The sequence below is a fragment of the Schistocerca cancellata genome, chromosome 1, assembly GCF_023864275.1.
Source record: "Schistocerca cancellata isolate TAMUIC-IGC-003103 chromosome 1, iqSchCanc2.1, whole genome shotgun sequence".
Taxonomy (NCBI): Eukaryota; Metazoa; Arthropoda; class Insecta; order Orthoptera; family Acrididae; genus Schistocerca; species Schistocerca cancellata.
In genome coordinates this window covers 156879352-156900485 of record NC_064626.1, presented here as the reverse complement: position 1 = coordinate 156900485, position 21134 = coordinate 156879352, and the positions used below count along the sequence as shown (strand labels likewise).

Below are 21134 nucleotides of genomic sequence, written 5' to 3'. Positions count from 1 at the left end.
TCAACAAATGCGACAGGAAAAGAGTCGCAATTGGAATCGGTCAGCTCACCAACCCTGGAAGTAACAATCTACAGAGGTATGAAATGGAATGATCACATAACCTCAGTATTGGGTAAATCTGGTGGCTCACTTCGGTTCGTTTGCAGGCTACATGAAAAATGCAGTAAGTACGCAAAACAGATTGCTGGCGAAACACTCGAGTGACCATCCCAGAATATTGCTGAAGTGTGTGGGACCCTGGCAAAATCGAATAACTTGGAATATGGACCATACACTCTGTCTAGTCACATTAATGCGACCACATGTTAAAAGCCTGAATAATCACCTTTTGCAGTGCGGACCGCTACCAGACGAGCAGAAACAAGAGTCAGGTGAGGTTCTGGAAGGTACTGGTAGGGATGTGGAGGCATGCTGACTTCAGTGCCATGATCAGCTGCGCTAGGTTCTCCTTTGAGGATCCATGGCCCGAACAGTCCGATCATGGTGATAGCACAGATTCTCAAATGGGTTTAAATCTGGAGATTGTTGGGACTGGGGAGTACGGTAATGTCATCCTGGTGCTCGTCAGACCACACAGGTACACTGCTACTGTGGGGTACATTGCATTATCCTGTTGGTAGATGCTATCGTACCGAGGAAAAACGAATTAGGTATAGGAGTGGACATGGTCCCAAAGGATAGAAGCATACTTCTGTTGATCCACTGTGCGGAACCAGAATGATGAGCTAACCCAGGAAATGCCCTCCGGCCTGGACCCTTCTGGCGATTGTTACAGGGTGTTTGCTTTCAGTCCAATGGAGCAGAAAACGTGAGTGTTCTGAGAAGGCCACCTGTCGCTTTTCTGTGGACGTGCATTTGCGGTACTGGCGTGCAAAATCCAACCTTCGTGACCGATGGAGAGCAGTCAGCACTCTTGTCATTTAGAGCCCGTGGTGTACCACAGTTGCCTCGACGCCGGTATTGGATAGCGCCATTTTCCCATGCATGATATACCTTAACCATGGGAGTATGCAAACAGTTTACAAACTAAGCCGTTTTGGAAATGCTTCCATCTTTGGCCCGAAAGCCAATGGCCTTGAGCTTTTCGACGTCGGATAAATCGCTCCGATCCTGTGTTACATCGACTGCAGTGTTTTCCGCGTCCTCCCGGCCCGCTTTGTGTACCCTCCAGCTACTAGTGCTGCCACCTGTCGTCTATTCTATCTATCTATCGCTTGCGCCTTTGTCCCGCACTTTGCGCGGAGTTGGCGTGGTTAAATCGGATTTGGCATGTTAATGTGAAGGGGTGGCCAGATGCCCTTCCTGACGCCACCCCTTACCCCCTGGGACGGAGTGAAGGTCTGCATCTAGTGTAAATCATGGAAAAGTGCAGATGTGTTTTAAATGTCTGTGAGCCGTGTAACTGAGGCGGGACGTGGGAACCAGCCCAGTATTCACCTAGTGGGATGTGGAAAACTGCCCAAAAACCACATCCAGGCCCTCATCGTTAATCCGGCCCGGGCCTGGCGCCCTCGGCTAACCTGGTGTGCTGCCACCTGCCTTCTGTGAAAGGTTATTGCTCGTTGACATAGAGCGTATGTGGTGGTCACTGGACAGTGTATAAAGAAAGGTATCTTTGGCCAGTGGGAGAGCATCATGCAGATAACTGAAAAATCTGCACTGACAGACACTTGAAGAAAAACGCCAACTATCGCGAGAATGCTTACTCACAAATTTTCAAGAACATCATTAAGTGAGGAATCAGGGAATATATGACAGCCCCGAGATGAGGCCAACTGCAGCGCACACAGAGGCGTTTAAGCTATAATTCTTCCCGCATTCCATACGTGATTGGAACGGTCAAAATTCCTAATAAGTGGTACAATGAGAAGTACCCTCATCCACGCACATCTGAGTAATCTGTAGCCGTTGGTGGATAGAGGGGGGAAGTGATTGTGACAGCAAAAGTACCCTCTGCCACAGAGCGGAAGGCGGCTTGCGGACTATAGACGTAGATGTGACAGCCCAGTGTGAATGCGGCGCCTGCCTAGCGTACCTGGAATAAACGCACTGCGCTGCTACGCTGTCACCTATGCGTTTTGTAGCCCACCCGAACGGTGCGCGTGACAGAGGCTATCTTTAAATAACAGGGCAGCACTGTTTACGAGACAGCTGGTCACGGACGCGGCTACCTCAAGGCGACATCTAAAGACCTCGGGCAGGTAGCTGGGCCGCCGGTTGGCAACGCTGCTGCTTGGCTGGCCTTTCCTCCACACTCCTTGAACCTGACTGTTAAAATCGCCATTCCTGTTATTTCTTGTAATAAACGTACAAATCAAACAAGGATTGACATATTTTGACACTCTCAGTTTCAAGATACGACGGTCACTCTAAAACAAATGCACACTATTTTTGTAAAAATACAGTTTTCACTCTGCATGTGTGAAAGTTTTACAGTGTGTAGACACATCCTTCCTGCTTGTTTCAAACTTAGTTCAACCTGTTCCCGTGAGTGGCGCCGTCACAGCATGTCTTCAAGATGGCTGCTACACCTGACGTTCGTCAGAAGCAACGTGCTGTCATAGAATTCCTGTGCTGTGAAAATGAGACAGTGGGAAACATCCACAAGAGGTTGAGAAAGGTGTATGGAGATGCTGCTGTCGATCGCACTACAGTTAGTCGGTGGGAAAGCAGGTTACGTGATAAAGGGCACGGCAATATTGAGGATTGTCCTCGCAGCGGCAGGCATCGTACTGCACACACTCCAGACAATGTGCAGAGAGTTAACGAACTGGTGACTGCTGACAGATGCATCACAGTGAACGAATTGTCACGCTACGTTGGGATAGGGGAAGGAAGTGTTTGCAGAATTCTGAAAGTGTTGACGTTAAAAAAGGTTTGCACCAGGTGGGTTCCCAGGATGTTGACAGTGGCTCACGAAGAAACAAGAAAAACAGTATGCAGCGAACTTTTGGAACAGTACGACAATGGTGAAGATGAATTTCTTGGAAGAATTGTGACAGGTGATGAAACATGGCTCCATCATTTTTCACCAGATACGAAGAGGCAATCAGTGCAGTGGCATCATGCAAATTCACACAAGGAAAAAAAAAAATTCAAAACCACACCTTCTGCTGGAAAAGTTATGGCTACGGTGTTTTTCAATTCCAAAGGACTCTTGCTTGTGGACATCATGCCAAGTGGAACCACCATAAATTCTGATGCAAATGTGACGACACTAAAGAAACTTCGAGTTCGACTGAGTCTTATTCGACTTCATCGGCAAAAGCAGGATGTTTTGCTGTTGCACGTCAATGCACGGCCTCATGTCAGTCAAAAAACCAAGGAAGCGATCACAAAACTCGGATGGACAACACTGAAACACCCGTCTTACAGTCCTGACCTGGCTCCGTGTGACATCATCTCTTTGGGAAACTGAGAGACTCTCTTCGTGGAACAAGGTTTGAAGATGATGACTCCCTTCTGCACGCTGCCAAACATTGGCTTCAACAGGTCGGTCCAGAATTTTACCGTGCTGGTATACAGGCGCTGGTTCCAAGATGGCGTAAGGCAGTTGAGAGGGACGGAAATTATGTGAAGAAATTAAAATATTGTTCCTAAAGGATGTATCTACACACTGTAGAACTTTCAAACATGTAGAATAAAAGACGGATTAAAAAAATAGTGTGCATTTCTTTTAGAGTGACCCTCGTACATAAAAAGAAATATTAAATTAAGTAGGCAAAAAAAGTAAAACTTAGTCCATCCACCGTTCGCTGCTTTTATCGAAAAGTAATAAGTTATTGAATACTACAAAAAAATCACCAGTAGTCTCCTATTGATTGTAATTTTTTGAAAATCTGCTCAAAAATCATGTTGTAATCTGGGATCATACCACTATTTGGGCATTACGAAAAGTCAGTGCTAAAGGGTGAAAACTGACGTTGAAGAGCTCTGTTTTTCGCTTTAATTTGTCCGTTTTAAAGGGGTACAAGCGGATGAAGGCATATTATGTAGACACAGGTAGCAGATCTGCTACTTTGTTTTTTTTATTGTTGTTCAGTTTTTAATTTATTACTTTTACTATAATTTCCTTCCTTATTTTATTATTTCACAGAGATGGCGGACAAATCTTTAATCTTTTAAAGCAAATGAAGCATTGTATTTCATTGCTATTTAACTTCGTAAAAATATTTCCACGCTAGGGTTGGTGCCATACTGCAATACAACGGATGTCCGGCGACGACAGCGAGAAACTACCATCTTCATGTAGTTAAGGCTAACCGGCCATTGACCTTCTTCTGTGTAGATGTACACGTATTGCCCGAACTCTTACGGGACTCGGTAAGATTGTCTGCCGCGTGTAATGAGTGTAATGGGCAGGGGCACTACGAATGTAGTGTGTGGACATTAAGATGGGAATGTGGATCTCACAGGGAGCGTGCAAGGGATAAGTCCCTGCAGGCGAACTATCCTCTGTGCCCTCGGTGGCTCGGATGGAGCCGGCACGGTAGCTCAGCGTGTTCGGTCAGATGGTTAGCTACTACCCTCTGTAACAAATAAAACTGAGTGAACGGTTCAACGAAGAACCTAAATGGGTGCCATCGGACGTCCGGCCCGAACAAATTCAAAGAACAGTATGGAACAAAATGATATAAAAAAGATGGATAGAGCGTCTGCCATGTAAGCAGGAGATCCCGGGTTCGAGTCCCGGTTGGGGCACACATTTTCCACTGTCCCCGTTGGTGTATATCAACGCCTGTCGACAGCGTAGGGTCTTGATTTGATTATCATTTCACCGTATAGATCAGGTCGGGCCAAGTCTTGCAGACAGCACGCACCTTAAGCCACGACACGTGGCAACAGGGACGTTACTGTCTCAGCAATACTGTCCCAGTTCTTATGCTATGTATTTGTTGCTCGTTTCTGCCGGCACTGTTATTAAAACAGCACTGATCGCTTTTCCAATATTCTACAATAGCGCAACATTTCAAACCGGTGCAAATTTTACGAATAAATATTACTCCGTTTTTCAAAAGGTTTATTTAAAAATGAAAAATTTTAGCGGTGCTACTGTGGCTGGTTGATATTTCGATTTTTTACTTGATTGTCAGTAAAAAATGTAAAAAAAGTTACAACTGAGACCAAACAAATACCAAAAAAATACCAGTTATCCAGAACTAAAATACCGATATCGGTTTTAACAGGTCAGTTTTCCCTATCCCTACAACAGACATGAGCTCGAATGGCACCACGAATCCAATGCCGTCATACTGGTAAGTCCCAATCGCACAGACTGCGGTTGTGGGCTCCATGCTTTCAGTCACTATGTTTACATGGGGGTTCCAAAAACCCGATTTCGTGAACCGATTTCCCAATACCGCCTTTAGTTGGTCATATAAACACTCATATATCGATTCCGGAAATGCGCTTCTATACTCCGATTAAAGCCACTTTGTGGCTGACGTTTCAGAGAGTCAAGTGGTAGGGGCCAGCCTCCATCCAATCATAGTTCTTTCTCGAGCGCCACGTGCTCGTTTTGTGGCCTATTTTGTATGTATATGCGGATCCTTGTCCATAGTGGCTGGATACACGTCGGCAACGCTGCCCCCTGTCACTATAATCTGTCAAATACAAAGGAATTTTAATCCGAGTGTAGATGCCGGATTTCCACCTCCATAATCGACTTTCGCTCCCAAGTAATTGCACAACTATTTTTGAAAAGCTCTAGGATTGCCGAGTTACGTCTTATCTCCAAAAAACTTTCGGCTAATCTGGACGGAGGGGCGTTTTTTGCAGCGAAGGAGAAGTAGGAATATTAAAACAGTGTGGATAAAAATCCTACGTCAAGATCGCTAATTTTATTTACTGATTATCAGTTTCGGCTCGTTGATGAGCCATTCTCAGAGCTATCTAAAATGTTATTCAGTGTGTGACATTTATTACGCATCGCCGTATTCTTGGAGCTAAGTCGCCGTAAAATGATAAATCGTAGTTGGTTATGTAAATTGACTGCTACGATATTTTATATTTCTGAAACCGGTAATCAATAAAGACAATCTGTAATTTAGATGCAGGATTTTTATCCACACATTTTAAATCAACAGATCGCGTATCGCCCCATTGACAATGTCACGCGAGAGAGTAACACAGGAATGTTAGAGTGAGCATGAAATTGTGTATATCTAATGTGTAATTGAAGAGAAACAGCCACTGTGCTGACTAAATAAGAAACCGAAACAGCTCATTACTAGACACCCTATTTGACCGATCTAGCAAAACTGTTTCAGGCCGTAACATGTAATCACGACAACGAAGAATTGAGTTTTCGTCTTCCGGAAGGTGAGTCGGATATAAACGTTTGTGCGAAGCGCAACGGCTGCGTACGAGCTTTGTCAGAGTTGACTTTTTTCTAGATTTGTGTCCTCTTATCAGAAAACTGTTTTGTAGCCTGCTAATATTTGTTATTCGGTACGTTTCAGACACATCCACAAGACGAACATACGAAATTGTAGTGACTGTGTTGTGAAGAACTACGATGTAATGTTCCTTCGGACATCCATGAGGCGACTGCAGCTGCTATGAAAGACATGAAATGTTTTCGCAGTTGCGAATATGAACCACCTCCACCTGTGCAATGAAAAGACGACAATGATCATTTGCGCCGGCGTATGGAAGTTTGGGTATGCCCAGGATTCGCGCTCGGATAACCAAAGCGCTTACCGCCAACGCCCACGTGAAGCGGGAAATACGAGTTCCGATTCCTGGTCCGACTCAAATTTTCATTGTCATTCTATTGTGCAGCTGGAGGTGGTTCATATTCACAACTGCGAATGCATTTCATGACATCCTCGGTACTCTACAGGGTAGATTTGGCTGCCACAAAAAATGTGTTGTGCATGTTACCGGGTGTCAGCTTCGCAGATCTTGGGCTCTGAAAACAAACTGAAAACAGTAAGTGTATTTAGAATGAGATCTGTGTTGGTTGGGTACTTTTCTGGAACGGACCTAACTTTCAGTTTTGCAGAAACAGCTGGTGAGCAAGTGTCTATTAGGCGTTCAGGAACAAGAACCTCTTACATGACTTAAACATCTGTTCTACTCGGGGGTAGTCCAATCCTTTATTAAAATTTGCTAATGGGTGCCATAAATGTGTAGCAGTTGTTGCTAATAGTAATGAGTTCACTGAAAGACAGATGGTTCAAAAAGCGCCTAGAACCGCTCGGCCACACCGGCCGGCACGGCGGCTTCCATCACCACCAGCGACGTACGTCAGCTCCACACAATGCCATCCCAAAACAGCAGGGAATCTGCATCTTGCTGCACTCGCTGAACAGAGTGTCTAAGGCGTTCAGCCTGACCCAGTTGCCTCCAAACACGTCACCGACGATTGTCTGGTTGAAGACATATGCGACACTCATCGGTGAAGAGAACGTAATGTCAATCCTGAGTAGTCCATTCGGCATGTTGTTGGGTCCATCTGTACCGCGCTGCATGGTGTCGTGATTGGAAAGATGGACTTCGCTATGGACGTCGGGAGTGAAGTTGCGCACAGTTTGAGTCGTAACACGACGTCCAGTGGTTGCACGAAAAGCATTATTCAACATGGTGGCGTTGCTGTCAGGGTTCCTCCGAGACATAATCCTTAGGTAGCGGTCATCCACTGCAGTACTAGCCTTTGGGCGGCCCGAGCGAGGCATGTCATCGACAGTATCTGTCTCTCTGTATCTCCTACATATCCGAACAACATCGCTCTGGTTCACTCCGAGACGCCTGGATACTTCCCTTGTTGAGAGCCCTTCCTGGCACAAAGTAACAATGCGGATGTGGTCTGACCGCGGTATTGACCGTCTAGGCATGGTTGAACTACAGACAACACGAGCCGTGTACCTCCTTCCTGGTGGAATGACTGGAACTGATCGGCTGGCGGACTCCCTCCGTCTAATAGGCGCTGCTCATGCATCTTTGGGCGGGTTTAATGACATCTGTGAACAGTCAAAGGGACTGTGTCTGTGATAGAATATCCACAGTCAACGTCTATCTTCAGGAGTTCTGGGAACTTTGATGATGCAAAACTTTTTTTGATGTACGTTTTACAATGTTTCGGCTACTGAAATCATGGGATATCAAAAAATGGTTCAAATGGCTCTGAGCACTATGGGACTAAACTGCTGTGATCATCAGTCCCCTAGAACTTAGAACTACTTAAACCTAACTAACCTAAGGACATCACACACACCCATGCCCGAGGCAGGATTCGAACCTGCGACCGTAGCAGCAGCGCGGCTCCGAACTGGAGCGCCTAGAACCGCACGGCCACCGCGGCCAGCTGGACATCAAAAACCTTATAAATTATAACAGAAGGTTCTTTGCCAAGAATAGGCATAGTACTGACACAGAATCATCTTTTATAAGTTACAAGCCTTTTAATATCCTATGATGACAACTTCGTAATAAATGAATAAATTTTAATAAGCGATCTAGACGGTTTCTTTCATAAAACAGCTAAGACCGGTCACCCCAGATATAACCAGAACGAGTATATAAAAAATCTGACAAAAAAACTGAAGCGCCCAGAAGACATGGTCGGATCTCAACGTAACACACTACACGTGCGCACTATGGGCAAGTACGGAAATAATTAGGGCTCAGTTTTCTGTGTCAGATAGGACGGGCATCAGAGTGTATTAGTGTCGTTCGTGTTTAATGCTGTTATCAGGCTGGGTGCGGTATATAAGGGGCGTCAACAGCGTCAGATATTGACTGATCACTGTGAAGCGCCCGGGGCTGCCACGTACTCGCATGCAACAGCGTTATCAAAAGGGGCCTCATTGTGGGTCTCCATTTGACCGGCTGGTCGAATTGTGCGATATCCAAATTTGTGGACATGCAGACGTGATAGTGTCTCGATGTTAGACTGCATGGGAACGTGAGTACCGGCCTACTCGTCCTCAAAGTTCGGGTCGACCACATCCGACGACTACAACTGGGGATCGCTGTACTGTACGCCAAGCACATCGTAGCCCCTTTAAGTCTGCACCTGTCATGACAACTAATGGGCTCCCTGCAACATTCTGTGTCTCCCACACCACTGGCTGGAGACGGTTATAGCAGCAGCTGCACTGGGGAACTGTGGAGTGCTGATGAATGGCGTCGCACTGTGTCCAGCGATGCATGGCGGTTGAGCACTACTCTGGTCGACCGTCGTCAGTGAGTGTGAGGGCGAGGTTCTATTCTATCATGTTTTCCATAGGTACAGTTGTGTTATTCCTGGCGTCTTAGTGCGTGGAGCCATCAGGATGACTTCAGACCGTGGCTGGTAGTGACTGAGGGGATCTGACAGCACCACGGTACGTCACGGACGTCTAGCCTTCACATGTGTTAGCTCTACCGAGCGAGGTGGCGAAGTGGTTAGCACACTGGACTCTCATTCGAGAGGACGACAGTTCAAACTGGCGTCCGGCTATCGCGATTGAAGTTTTCCGCGACTTTCCTATATCGCTTCAGGCAAATGCCGGGATGGTTACTTTGAAAAGCTGCGACCAACTTCCTTCTCCAACCCGATGGGACCGATGACCTCGCTATTTGGTTCCCTCCCCCAAATGAATCAATCAACCATGTGTTACCTCTCACGCGACAATATCGCGGTGCCATTTCTCGACACAACAGCACTAGTCAACACATGGCACGTGTCTCCATGAACTGCCTGTGTGAAATTGGCCAGCAAGATCCCCGGGTTTGTCTCATATAGAACATGTGTGGAACCAGCTCAGACGTCACCTCCGTCCCAGTATTAGTAACCCAGATACCGAGGACCGGTTACACCTGTTTTGGGCAGATTGCCTCAGTAGAAGATGCAACGGCTTTATATCATTCTTCACAACCCAATCAGTGCATGCGTCCAGGACAGAGGAAGTGCAACGCCATACTGATGAGTGGGCGCATGCTGCAAAATTCTTTGGAAATATGTAAACTGAAGGGGGAGAGGGGAAGAAAGGAGAGGAAACGGAGATCACTGCTGTCAGCTGCATCGGGACATTACGCGGAATCAGCGGCGGCGAGTGAAAATATGTACCGGACCGGGGTTCGAACCCAGGATCTCCTGCTTATTAGTCCGGTGCAGTAACCACTGCGCCATGCGGATCCCGGGTTCGAATCCCGGTCTGGCACATATTTTCACTCGTCGCCGCCCATTCCGCGCAATGTCCCCATGCAGCTGACAGCAGTGATCCCCTTCCATTTCTTTTTTCCCCTCTGTCCCTTCAATATAAATATAATGTATCACCGCTGCGGATTCTGCGTAGTGTCACCACACATTTATATTCTTTGGAAATATTCCTAGCTTTTGTTATTACTGAATTAACATCACAGACCCTCTCAACCTGTGAAGTTTCGTTTCGTTTCCTCCTGCACTTTTGGATGCTTCACATTTTTTTGTCAGGCAGCATATACTGAGGTGTGCCACGTTATAGCGAACAATGTGACCAATTCACTATCGTACAAAAGTAAATTTTAGCGTTTACAGCTAACGAATTATGACACCAACTATGTTTCTTTTTTAAAAAACAGACGGCATTGAAACAGACGGCATTGAAAAGAATCTTTGAAGAGGGCTCAGTGGCATAGCGAAATTGATCAAACAGTAAAATAGTAACAGCACCGCAAACCACTTTCCCTCTGTTAGCAGAAGAGATCGTATAAACGTTTGCCCTAGTGTAAGACACGTAACTCAGGCACGTTTCGTGCACTTGTCTGCGCACATGAACCCTATCGGTCTGTGCTCTGCTGTTGTGGCGGTAAGACCACTTGCTCGTGAACCTATTCAGACTTTCTCAAACGTATACGAGGTGCGGTTATATGCGGAAAAGTTACTTGATAGTACCAAGCTCCTCTTATGATTTGCCTTTTAAAAACACTGTAAAAGAAGAATAAACATGCAAACGAAAATGAACAGAATTAGAGAAATGTAGCTAAGATTTTAGCTCTGTTAACACACATTTTACACGTGTCACTTTTTAGATTTTTCTTTTATTTTCACATTTCGCTCCATTAACAGCTTCATAGTAATGACTTCCAAAACTGTCTACTGCTCTCCCAGTGGGGCCTTTCAAAACCCGCGTGGCTGAGAAGTGAATAAAATTCAGTATTCGTCTGTGAACGTTTGTGGTGTGTGTTTTTCAAGAACTGTCCCTGTTTCTTGAAGCGACTATAGATAGTCACACGCATCAACAATGCCTAAGAGATTTTCCGCTGCAGTTATTGGAAGGCGTACAACTGCACATGTACCAACATGGCGGGTGTCCCTCCAATACTGCGCAGATAACTGATCTTATTGGCAGAACATCTGAAGATCGTTTGTGTGGTGTATGGGTTGTTCGGCCGGCAGACCTGCAACACCTCTCACACCTGTTGCATGCGAGCGGAAGGTATTACACCAGTAGACGACAAAACTGCACACTGGGTAGGACAGCAGGCGGCAGAGCGAGCGTCGCTAGAAGTCTCCGGCCCTGCACACCTGTTTGATTCCATAGGCCACTTGAGGCAAGTACTTCCTATAGTATCTCTACGTTGCCTGGGTATTTAGTGCCGCGCAACCCCATTCCAAGCGATATGCACTCCCAGTTAACTATGTACGCCTTGTAGCATCCTTCCTCCACCACCGTCATACGTATGTCACAATCAACCGTGTCTTTCACTCCGCTGCGGGTGTGCCTCAAGGCTCTGCCCTTTCACCCCTCTTTTACACCCCGTGCACTGCAGACATTTCCAAACCGCCATGACCAACGTACTTCCTGCAACGTACTGACGACACCGCTTACTCACCACATCTTTCAACTCTCCCCTGCCTCCCTCCGACGCCACCTGAATCTCCTGATCGAGTGGTATAATACGTGTAAACTTCAGGTAAATCCTTACAAGAGCCAAGCCTCCATCTTTGAACTCACCACTAGGCGTTTCCGTCGTCCGTATTTCCATCTCTCCATCTACAACCAACCCATCTCTCTGACTAACGCAGTAAAGTATTCAGGACTAACACTTGACAGAAAAGTGACATGGAATACACACCTTCTTACCATCCAGCACAACGCCCGAAACCGACTAAAACTGCTAGCAGGCCGCACCTGGGGTCTACATCATTTTACCATTACCTACATAACCCTCATCCGCCCCATCCTAACCCACACCAACGTTGCCGTATTTCTGCCTCGCCTTAATTCTATAATTTCCTTGAAGCCCTCGAAAGACATGCACTCCGTCTCACCTTCCACATCCATTTACCTAACCCCCAACTCGCATCTTGTACCAACTCATTCATTTCCCACACATTCCTCTCTTCCTAGAGCCGCCGGCCGGAGTGGCCGTGCGGTTCTAGGCGCTGCAGTCTGGAACGGAGCGACCGCTACGGTCGCAGGTTCGAATCCTGCCTCGGGCATGTATGTGTGTGATGTCCTTAGGTTAGTTAGGTTTAATTAGTTCTAAGTTCTAGGCGACTGATGACATCAGAAGTTGAGTCACATAGTGCTCAGAGCCATTTGAACCATTTCTTCTTAGAGCACCTGCGGATCCGATTCATTAATCGCAAAACCCAGTCCCAGCACTCAATTTCCCACGCACTAGTAATCAATCCAAGTATCCTGCCACGCCGCTAAATCCATATTCCATCTTCCATGCACCTTCATGACTTACCCATCGTCTTCCGCCGGAATTTCGACCACTTCCCACTCCCAACACTGAAATCCGTCCCGAGATATGCCTCTGTGTCCAACCCTTATCACAACCTCCACCTCACACCATCCTTTCACTTTCCTCTCCCCCCTTCATCCACCTTTCTGACTTCTAGTCGCTGCCTGCTGTTCTACAGTGCCCCATAGTCGCACTCTTCATTGCACCCTCATCGCGACAATTATTTTCATGTATCACCAACCGTCACCGTTACACTATGACATCGATCACATTCATCGTAACCACGTTTTAACTATAACAGAAAATCGTCAAACGAGTTTTAGAATCCATAAATATTTTCCAGCTATCGTATTTTAAAAACCTGCATTACTGTCATTTGTCTTTAGGTAAAAATCTTAAATATCTTTCACCAATGTGTTTTTTACATAATCATTTGTTGCTGTCAACTTTTTATATGTTTTAACCGCCTTTTAAATACAGTTTATGTAATGTTTGGCTGAAGAGCGGTTTCCGTCGGCTGCCAGCCCGTCCCCTTTTTGGGGAGTTGAAATAACAACAAAGAAAAAAATTCCAAGCTAGTCTGCCGACGAGTTCTGGGCCAGACGCCGGCTGTAAGGGCAGTGCTTCTACCAGACTCTCGATCGGAACCCTCGCTGCATACGATGCCGTACCGCACTACCCACCGCCGACCGAGGGAGCAGCCAGTGTCTGCCTACATTCACCGTCACTAGGACTTTGCCTCTGCGTCGGAGACGACCAGGGACTTGGTATGAACCGTCAGCCTTCACTGCGTCACTTTGTTCTGCTTCCGAGGAAATGACAAACTACCTGTTGGTTTCTGTCTCGGGTTCTTCGGCCGACGTCTGTTTGATAATTTTTCTGACGTTTCGCCAGCACGAGTGGCTGGCATTGTCGCAGTTTCACCGTCCAGTGCTGACGGTGGATTGGAACCTACATCTACATCTACCTTTATACTGCGCAAGCCACCCAACGGTGTGTGGCAGAGGGCACATTACGTGCCACCGTCATTACCTCCCTTTCCTGTTCCAGTCGCGTATGGTTCGCGGCAAGAACGACTGCCGGAATGCCTCCGTGCGCGCTCGAATCTCTCTAATTTTACATTCGTGATCTCCTCGGGAGGTATAAGTAGGGGGAAGCAATATATTCGATACCTCATCCAGAAACGCACTCTCTCGAAACCTGGACAGCAAGCTGCACCGCGATGCAGAGCGCCTCTCTTGCAGAGGCTGCCACTTGAGTTTGCTAAACATCTCCGTAACGCTATCACGCTTACCAAATAATCCTGTGACGAAACGCGCCGCTCTTCTTTGGATCTTCTCTATCTCCTCTGTCAACCCGACCTGGTACGTATCCCACACTGATGAGCAAGACTCAAGTATAGGTCGACCGAGTGTTTTGTAAGCCACCTCCTTTGTTGATGGACTACATTTTCTAGGGACTCCCCCAATGAATCTCAACCTGGCACCTGCCTTACCACAATTAATTTTATATGATCATTCGACTTCAAATCGTTCCGCACGCATACTCCCAGATATTTTACAGAAGTAACTGTTACCAGTGTTTGTTCCGCTATCATATAATCATACAATAAAGGATCCTTCTTTCTATGTATTCGCAATACATTACATTTGTCTATGTTAAGGGTCAGTTGCCACTCTCTGCACCAGGTGCTTATCCGCTGCAGATCTTCCTGCATTTCGCTGCAATTTTCTAATGCTGCAACTTATCTGTATACTACAGCACCATCCGCGAATAAGCGTGGACGCAAATGTACCTGGAGGGTCAAAGTCCATGGGCCTTTTCGAAGTCATTTCCGTTGCGGTTGTGCCCTTGTCCTTGCGACGGACGCTCGCTGCAGCACGGGAATCCAGGATCCGTTCACTTTAGACTTTTTTCTTTCTTGTTGAAGCTATTGTCACGTTTGTGTATTCCTATAGCTTTTCCGAACAAGCGGGTGTAATAGCTCTTCTCTACAGCAAGAACTTTCGTGTCGGCGAATTTCACTACGTGGTTCGTCTCACACTGAACGTTTTCCGCCACGACCGATTTCACCACCTGTCCCAACCTGCAATGCCGCTTACGTTAGGGGACGCTAGTGTTGATTGATTGTCCAGTTACGCCAACATAAACTTTTCCATATGTACACGCCATAGAATCAAACACACGGCGAAGTGAACATCGAAAAAAGAAATGTCGGGTACGGCCCTTCTGCCCCACATTTCCAGAGTGACGGAGAGAATCGGCCCATTTTGCGCAAACACGGCGTAAAGTCTATTTATAAACCGAACAAGGAAGATCAAAGAGTGTCTCAGATAGGCAAAGGAGAAAAGGGACCCGTGCGGTGACAGGGAATGTACAAAATACCATGTACATGTGGAATAGTCTACGTTGGAATGACTGGAAGATCAATCAGCACCAGGATCACCGAACATAAGCGGCTTTTGCAGGTTGGGGCAGGTAGAGAAATCGGCCGTGGCGGAATAAGCGCTGTGTCATACGCATCACTAGTGAAATTCGCCCACGCGGAAGTTCTTGTTGTAGAGAAAAGATATTACACCAGCTTGTTCAGGGAAGCTACATAAATACACAAATATGACAATGGCTTCAACAAGAAAGCAGAAAGCCTGAAGGAGAACGGATCTTGGATTCCTGTGTTGCGGAGAACAGCCGTTGCAGGTAGCAAGAAGAGAAACACAACGAAAATGACCATGAAAAAGCCCTTGCTCGTTGAGGCGCCACATACGTACACTCTGCAGCCGCGGTAAATTGCTAACACAGTCTATTATAATCATCAAAAATAAAATTATTTATTTAGTCAGTGAAGTAAGATTTACAACGTCAAGTAATGAACACTACGAGAAAAAATGACAAAGCGGTAAGCTGCAGTCTATCGACAGCAATGGAGGATGAAGCTCTGACAATGCCAGTCACTCGTGCCCGCGAAATGTCGGACAGTTCATTAAACAAACGTCGGACGAAGAACCCGAGACAGATGTCAAGAGGTAGTTTGGCAACAAGAGGCCACGAAAACCTTAACAATTTTGTTCCGAGGTAATATTAACTTTGTCTGTTTCATTACAACGTGCTTCAGCCTAATTTCAGACTTGTGTAAATTCAGTTCTAATCACAATCTATTGTAGTGATTAACTTTTCTCCAAGTGAAGAATAATATGGTCTATGTAGACTTAGAGAAAGCTTTTGACAATGTTGACTGGAATACTCTCTTTCAAATTCTAAAGCTGGCAGGGGTAAAATACAGGGAGCGAAAGGCTATTTACAATTTGTACAGAAACCAGATGGCAGTTATAAGAATCGAGGGACATGAAAGGGAAGCAGTGGTTGGGAAGGGAGTAAGACACGATTGTAGCCTCTCCCCGATGTTATTCAATCTGTATATTGAGCAAGCAGTAAAGGAAACAAAAGAAAAATTCGGAGTAGGTATTAAAATCCATGGAGAAGAAATAAAAACTTTGAGGTTCGCCGATGACATTGTAATTCTGTCAGAGACAGCAAACGACCTGGAAGAGCAGTTGAACGAAATGGATGGTGTCTTGAAAGGAGGATATAAGATGAACATCAACAAAAGCAAAACAAGGATAATGGAATGTAGTCGAATTAAATCGGGTGATGTTGAGGGTATTAGATTAGGAAATGAGACACTTAAAGTAGTAAAGGAGTTTTGCTATTTGGGGAGCAAAATAACTGATGATGGTCGAAGTAGAGAGGATATAAAATGTAGACTGGCAATGGCAAGGAAAGCGTTTCTGAAGAAGACAAATTTGTTAACATCGAGTATAGATTTAAGTGTCAGGAAGTCGTTTCTGAAAGTATTTGTATGGAGTGTAGCCATGTATGGAAGTGAAACATGGACGATAAATTGTTTGGACAAGAAGAGAATAGAAGCTTTCGAAATGTGGTGCTACAGAAGAATGCTGAAGATTAGATGGGTAGATCACGTAACTAATGAGGAGGTACTGAATAGGATTGGGGAGAAGAGGAGTTTGTGGCACAACTTGACCAGAAGAAGGGATCGGTTGGTAGGACACGTTCTGAGGCATCAAGGGATCACCAATTTAGTATTGGAGGGCAGCGTGGAGGGTAAAAATCGTAGGGGGAGACCAAGAGATGAATACACTAAGCAGATTCAGAAGGATATAGGTTGCAGTAGGTACTGGGAGATGAAGAAGCTTGCACAGGTTAGAGTAGCATGGAGAGCTGCATCAAACCAGTCTCAGGACTGAAGACCACAACAACTACAACATGTACTTTTCAATAAAACTGTCCTACATTATTTATCTGGGCTGTGTTCTCAGTACATATCAAATGGCGCAAAACGTATCGGTTGGATCGGTCATCAGGGGAAAAACGAAATAGCGTGGACGCTCGCTACACTTAACTCTTCCGGACTTCGATTATGCTGAAAATTAAACCGGGATGTCTACAAGGAAACATAAACGAATCCCAAAGTTGTGAAATGCTGTACAACACGGGTCTGTGCTGCAATACGTCCAGATGAAATTCAATGTCCAGTACTGTCTATTCGAAACTGCTTTAATACACTGCCGGAAAAAAATGCAACACCCTCGGCAACTGTGATCGGTGGCATCAGGGTTGATATGTGCACACTGGGGAGCTGTGGAGTTAGTGACTCAGTAGTCATAGTCATTGGGGATCAGCTGGCGCTCAGCAGGCTTCTCTGGTACTGTTTTTAGGGACGAATAGTGCTTGTAGCGTTCATTCTAGATTACAGCCACGCCGTACTGACGAGTACGTACAGCTTCTGCCATTTGGGCAGGATCATATTGTGGACCTACAGGAAGCGGGATGGACGTATGGACAAACTGCTTCACATGTTGGGCACATTGTATCGATGGAGCGTCACTGCTTTCCACAGTGGTCTGTGGAACATTCACACATCTGTAGACCAGGTTCTGAACGTCCGCGTAAAGATCGACGAGTTGTGCGAGCGGCAATGGCAGACTGAACATCATCCATGGACGAAATCTGGGCACGTCACGGACCATCTGGAACCGTCTGCTTGCAGCAGAATTAAGATCACGTGTGCCACTGGCCAAGCTAGCACTGACCACTGGAATGGCGCTCTGTTGTCTTCAGTGATGAGAGTAGGTTCTGTCTCCGTGAGAGTGCCTGCCTATTCCAGAGTGCCTTCACCCACGACACACAGCTTCACGGTGTGGGGGAGGGGGGCATCAGTGCAACTCAAGGTCACATTTGTTGTTCCTGCAGGGTAAAGTAACAAGTGCCCTCTACACTGCAGAGACTGTTATTCCCGTGCTGTTGTGCCATTTCTTCGACAGTATGGTGAAGTACTTTTTCAGCTGGGCAATGCACGTCCACATACCGTTGTTGTGTACAACAACTTCCCTTGCCAGCAGGCGCACCAGATCTTTCGCCAACTGAACACGTGTGAGACATGGTGAAGCGGGAGCTTACTACTTCTCCAGGGCCTGCATGGACTATTGTCGAAATGCAAGAAATGGAGCAAGATGCCTGGTAAATCCATCACAGCATGTCGTTCGGCACCTTTATGAATATACGCCTGCATTGCCTCCAAAGGGGGAGGGGGGGTGCAATGTATATTGATGCGTCTGTTCAGACACCCTTTACTCTGACGTATGTTTCACTTGGTCTGAATTTGATATCAGACATACCTACGTCTTAGTTGTCAATAAAATTTCCTTGAGGATGCATTTTTTTCTGGTAGTGTAGCATGTATCACTGACCAATGTCGACATTTTGTACACTTGAAATTATAGCCATATAATGACCCTATGAGTCATGTGTTTTTTTTAAACACTATGATAGATGTTTACATTTGCTACTACGATATGGAAGATGTTTATGGGACATAATTTCCGGATAATGGGACAGCGGTTTGTGGCGATCATATCTTCTTACTAATTGATCAAGATGCGCACAGTTTTTACGTCGATGAAATCCTCCTCCGAGGTTTTTTGCGATGCCACGGAAAAAAATAGCTCGACTACAAAATCGGTTTCATAACTGGGCACCTACAAACGTTAAAAATTACTTCCGCGCACCAGAACATTCGCAATATTTCTGGAATTACTTAGCGAAAATAGCTCCTCGGTGTGTGTACTCTCGTTCAGGATCATTTGGAGTGGGCTGGCTTATTGCATCAACCACAATGTCGACATGGAGGAGCTTAATAAATTGAGCTTATTTCTAAGTAAAAAAGGCTGTAAAATACAGGCGTTACATTCCAGCAGAATAAAGCAAAGCCCACGAGATTGTCAAGATGTCTGTGTTCAAGTATCCGACGTCATTCTCGGAATGTTCTTAGCGTTTCGTTTGAAATTATGGATAATTCAGTCTATTATAATCATCATAAATAAAACTATTCATTTAGTTAGTGAAGTAAGATTTACAAAGTTAAGAAACGAACACTACGAAAAACAATCATTTTAAGCGATAACGAAGGAAGCTGAGAGTCCCAAGATAATTCTTGGCCAACCGCTATCCTTTGTCAGGCCAACAACAAACAACTTAAAGCAGGCGGTACACATCGTTATCTTTGTCTCTTGTGCGCAGAATCTCTGTTTATCCTTTGGCGACTGATACTAAGAAATTATAGGTACTGTACGCCGTGGCCATTCGAATCACAAATATCTTTATGATACCAACTTGATACTAGAGATCAATGTTTCATAAATAAATTTCACTTCTATTTAAAGATACTACTAAGAATTTCTACATTCTTAAGAAGAACAGGAAAAAGCAAAAGACCTGCCTAGGCACAGACTGATGACAGAGCCCTAATGAAAGTGAGCCATATCAAACACTTCAGCTAACACACAGAACAACAGTATCAGTTTCTGAAATGTCTGTAAACAGGCAGATCGTAATTAGTACCGCAAATGGATACCGCAAACTGACACGGACGAAAGTATACGATAATAGAAGCAAAAAAGTTCCAACAAACATAGGCCCGCAATCCAGCTGTTATATGTGTGGTTATGAGCCGACACTGACTTCTCTATGAAATATGGTCCTAGTTAGTATAAATTTACTTGAAATGTAAACTTTCCGATTAACTCCCATGTAACTGGGCTCAAATTTCACCTACGGCCAACTTAGCAACAAATGCAGTACTGCTTCAGCAGGTTATATGTTACGTTTCCCGTACATTCGTACTTTCTTTTTTTTTAAGTAGGTGTCATCCTTTTATTGTGACACAGCACTGTACACGTCTCCGCTATGAGTTACGAATATTATTTCAAACATTCCTGGATAGTTCCTTAGATCTTGACAAAATTGCTCTAGTTCTGCAACCCTTCCAGATAGCTATATGTGTTAAAGCGCCACGGAGAGTCCGCCCGGAGGGTTAATAACGAGAGTCGATGAGCCAGCCAGCCTGGATGCGGTTTTTAGGCGGTTTCCCACATACCACTAAGCGGGTACCGGTCTCGTATCTTAGTCCCGTCTGAGTTACGAAGTCTAGAAAACTTTCGCTCACTTTCCCACGAATAATACTCCTCACAGATATTTGGGGTAAACATGCTCCATTCCATAGAGGGAGAAGGGAGGAAGTTGGGTTAACAAGGTGGTGACAAGGAGGGCATCTGGCCACCCTTTAAATTAACCATGCCAAATCCGTTAATAACCAACCAAGAAAGAGAAGAAAAAAGGAATTGCTCCAGTTCTTCAACCATATCAACGGGAGTGCTGTACAATACACAGTGCCAGATCAGCCACGTTGCAACAGTTAGCAAATGCTACGGGCCCCCCTTGCCCCCCGGTATGGGCGCCCTTGGTTATGTATGAGTGCTATTCTGCCTACAGTCTAACTCTAATGAAAAGAGGGTAGCGTCCAAATCTACAATGAGTGGTAACAGTTATAGCTTACTTCTAAAAGTGAGCGTTGGCTACACTGTACATCATGTGTCGTCAAGTTGACAACACCGCAAATTACGAGGGAATTCCCCAATGTTGTCCGAGCTACCCGTAATAATCCGATCAATTACTATAGGGTTCTATGGATTACCAATAAGAAAGTAATTAATGGATACCGTATTTATTTTTGTAAGTCTGCTATTACAGTCGTTCATTCTTCCTACAGTGCGTTTTCTTTTCTTATACTACTTTTGATACCAGCTGTCTAGAGTAAACGTTACTTTCTTGTTGGTGGACTATTTCTGTGTAACACGTTGTAGTTTTGCGGTTCCTGCGTTTGTTTTATGTCTTTGTTTCTTTGCCGGTCGCTGCGGACTAGTGGAAAGCAATACTACCGTTTAACAACAGTAGGAATAAGAGAGTGAAATATAAATTTTTCAAGAGATTGCGAAATTTGTAGAGACAAAAACTGAAAGCACTGAAGAATAAAGTAAGCTTACTTGTTTCGTTTATATATGCTACCAAGGTAAAAAAGTAAGTTCTATGTGCAACGTATTAGTTAACTGTGTTTCATC

General features: G+C 45.3%; 1 protein-coding gene across 1 annotated transcript in view; it reads right to left on the bottom strand.

Annotated features, from left to right (window-relative positions):
• LOC126167576 (putative phospholipase B-like lamina ancestor) overlaps nucleotides 1–21134 on the bottom strand; it is a 141701-nt gene that overhangs the window by 51855 nt on the left and 68712 nt on the right. The window lies entirely within an intron of this gene.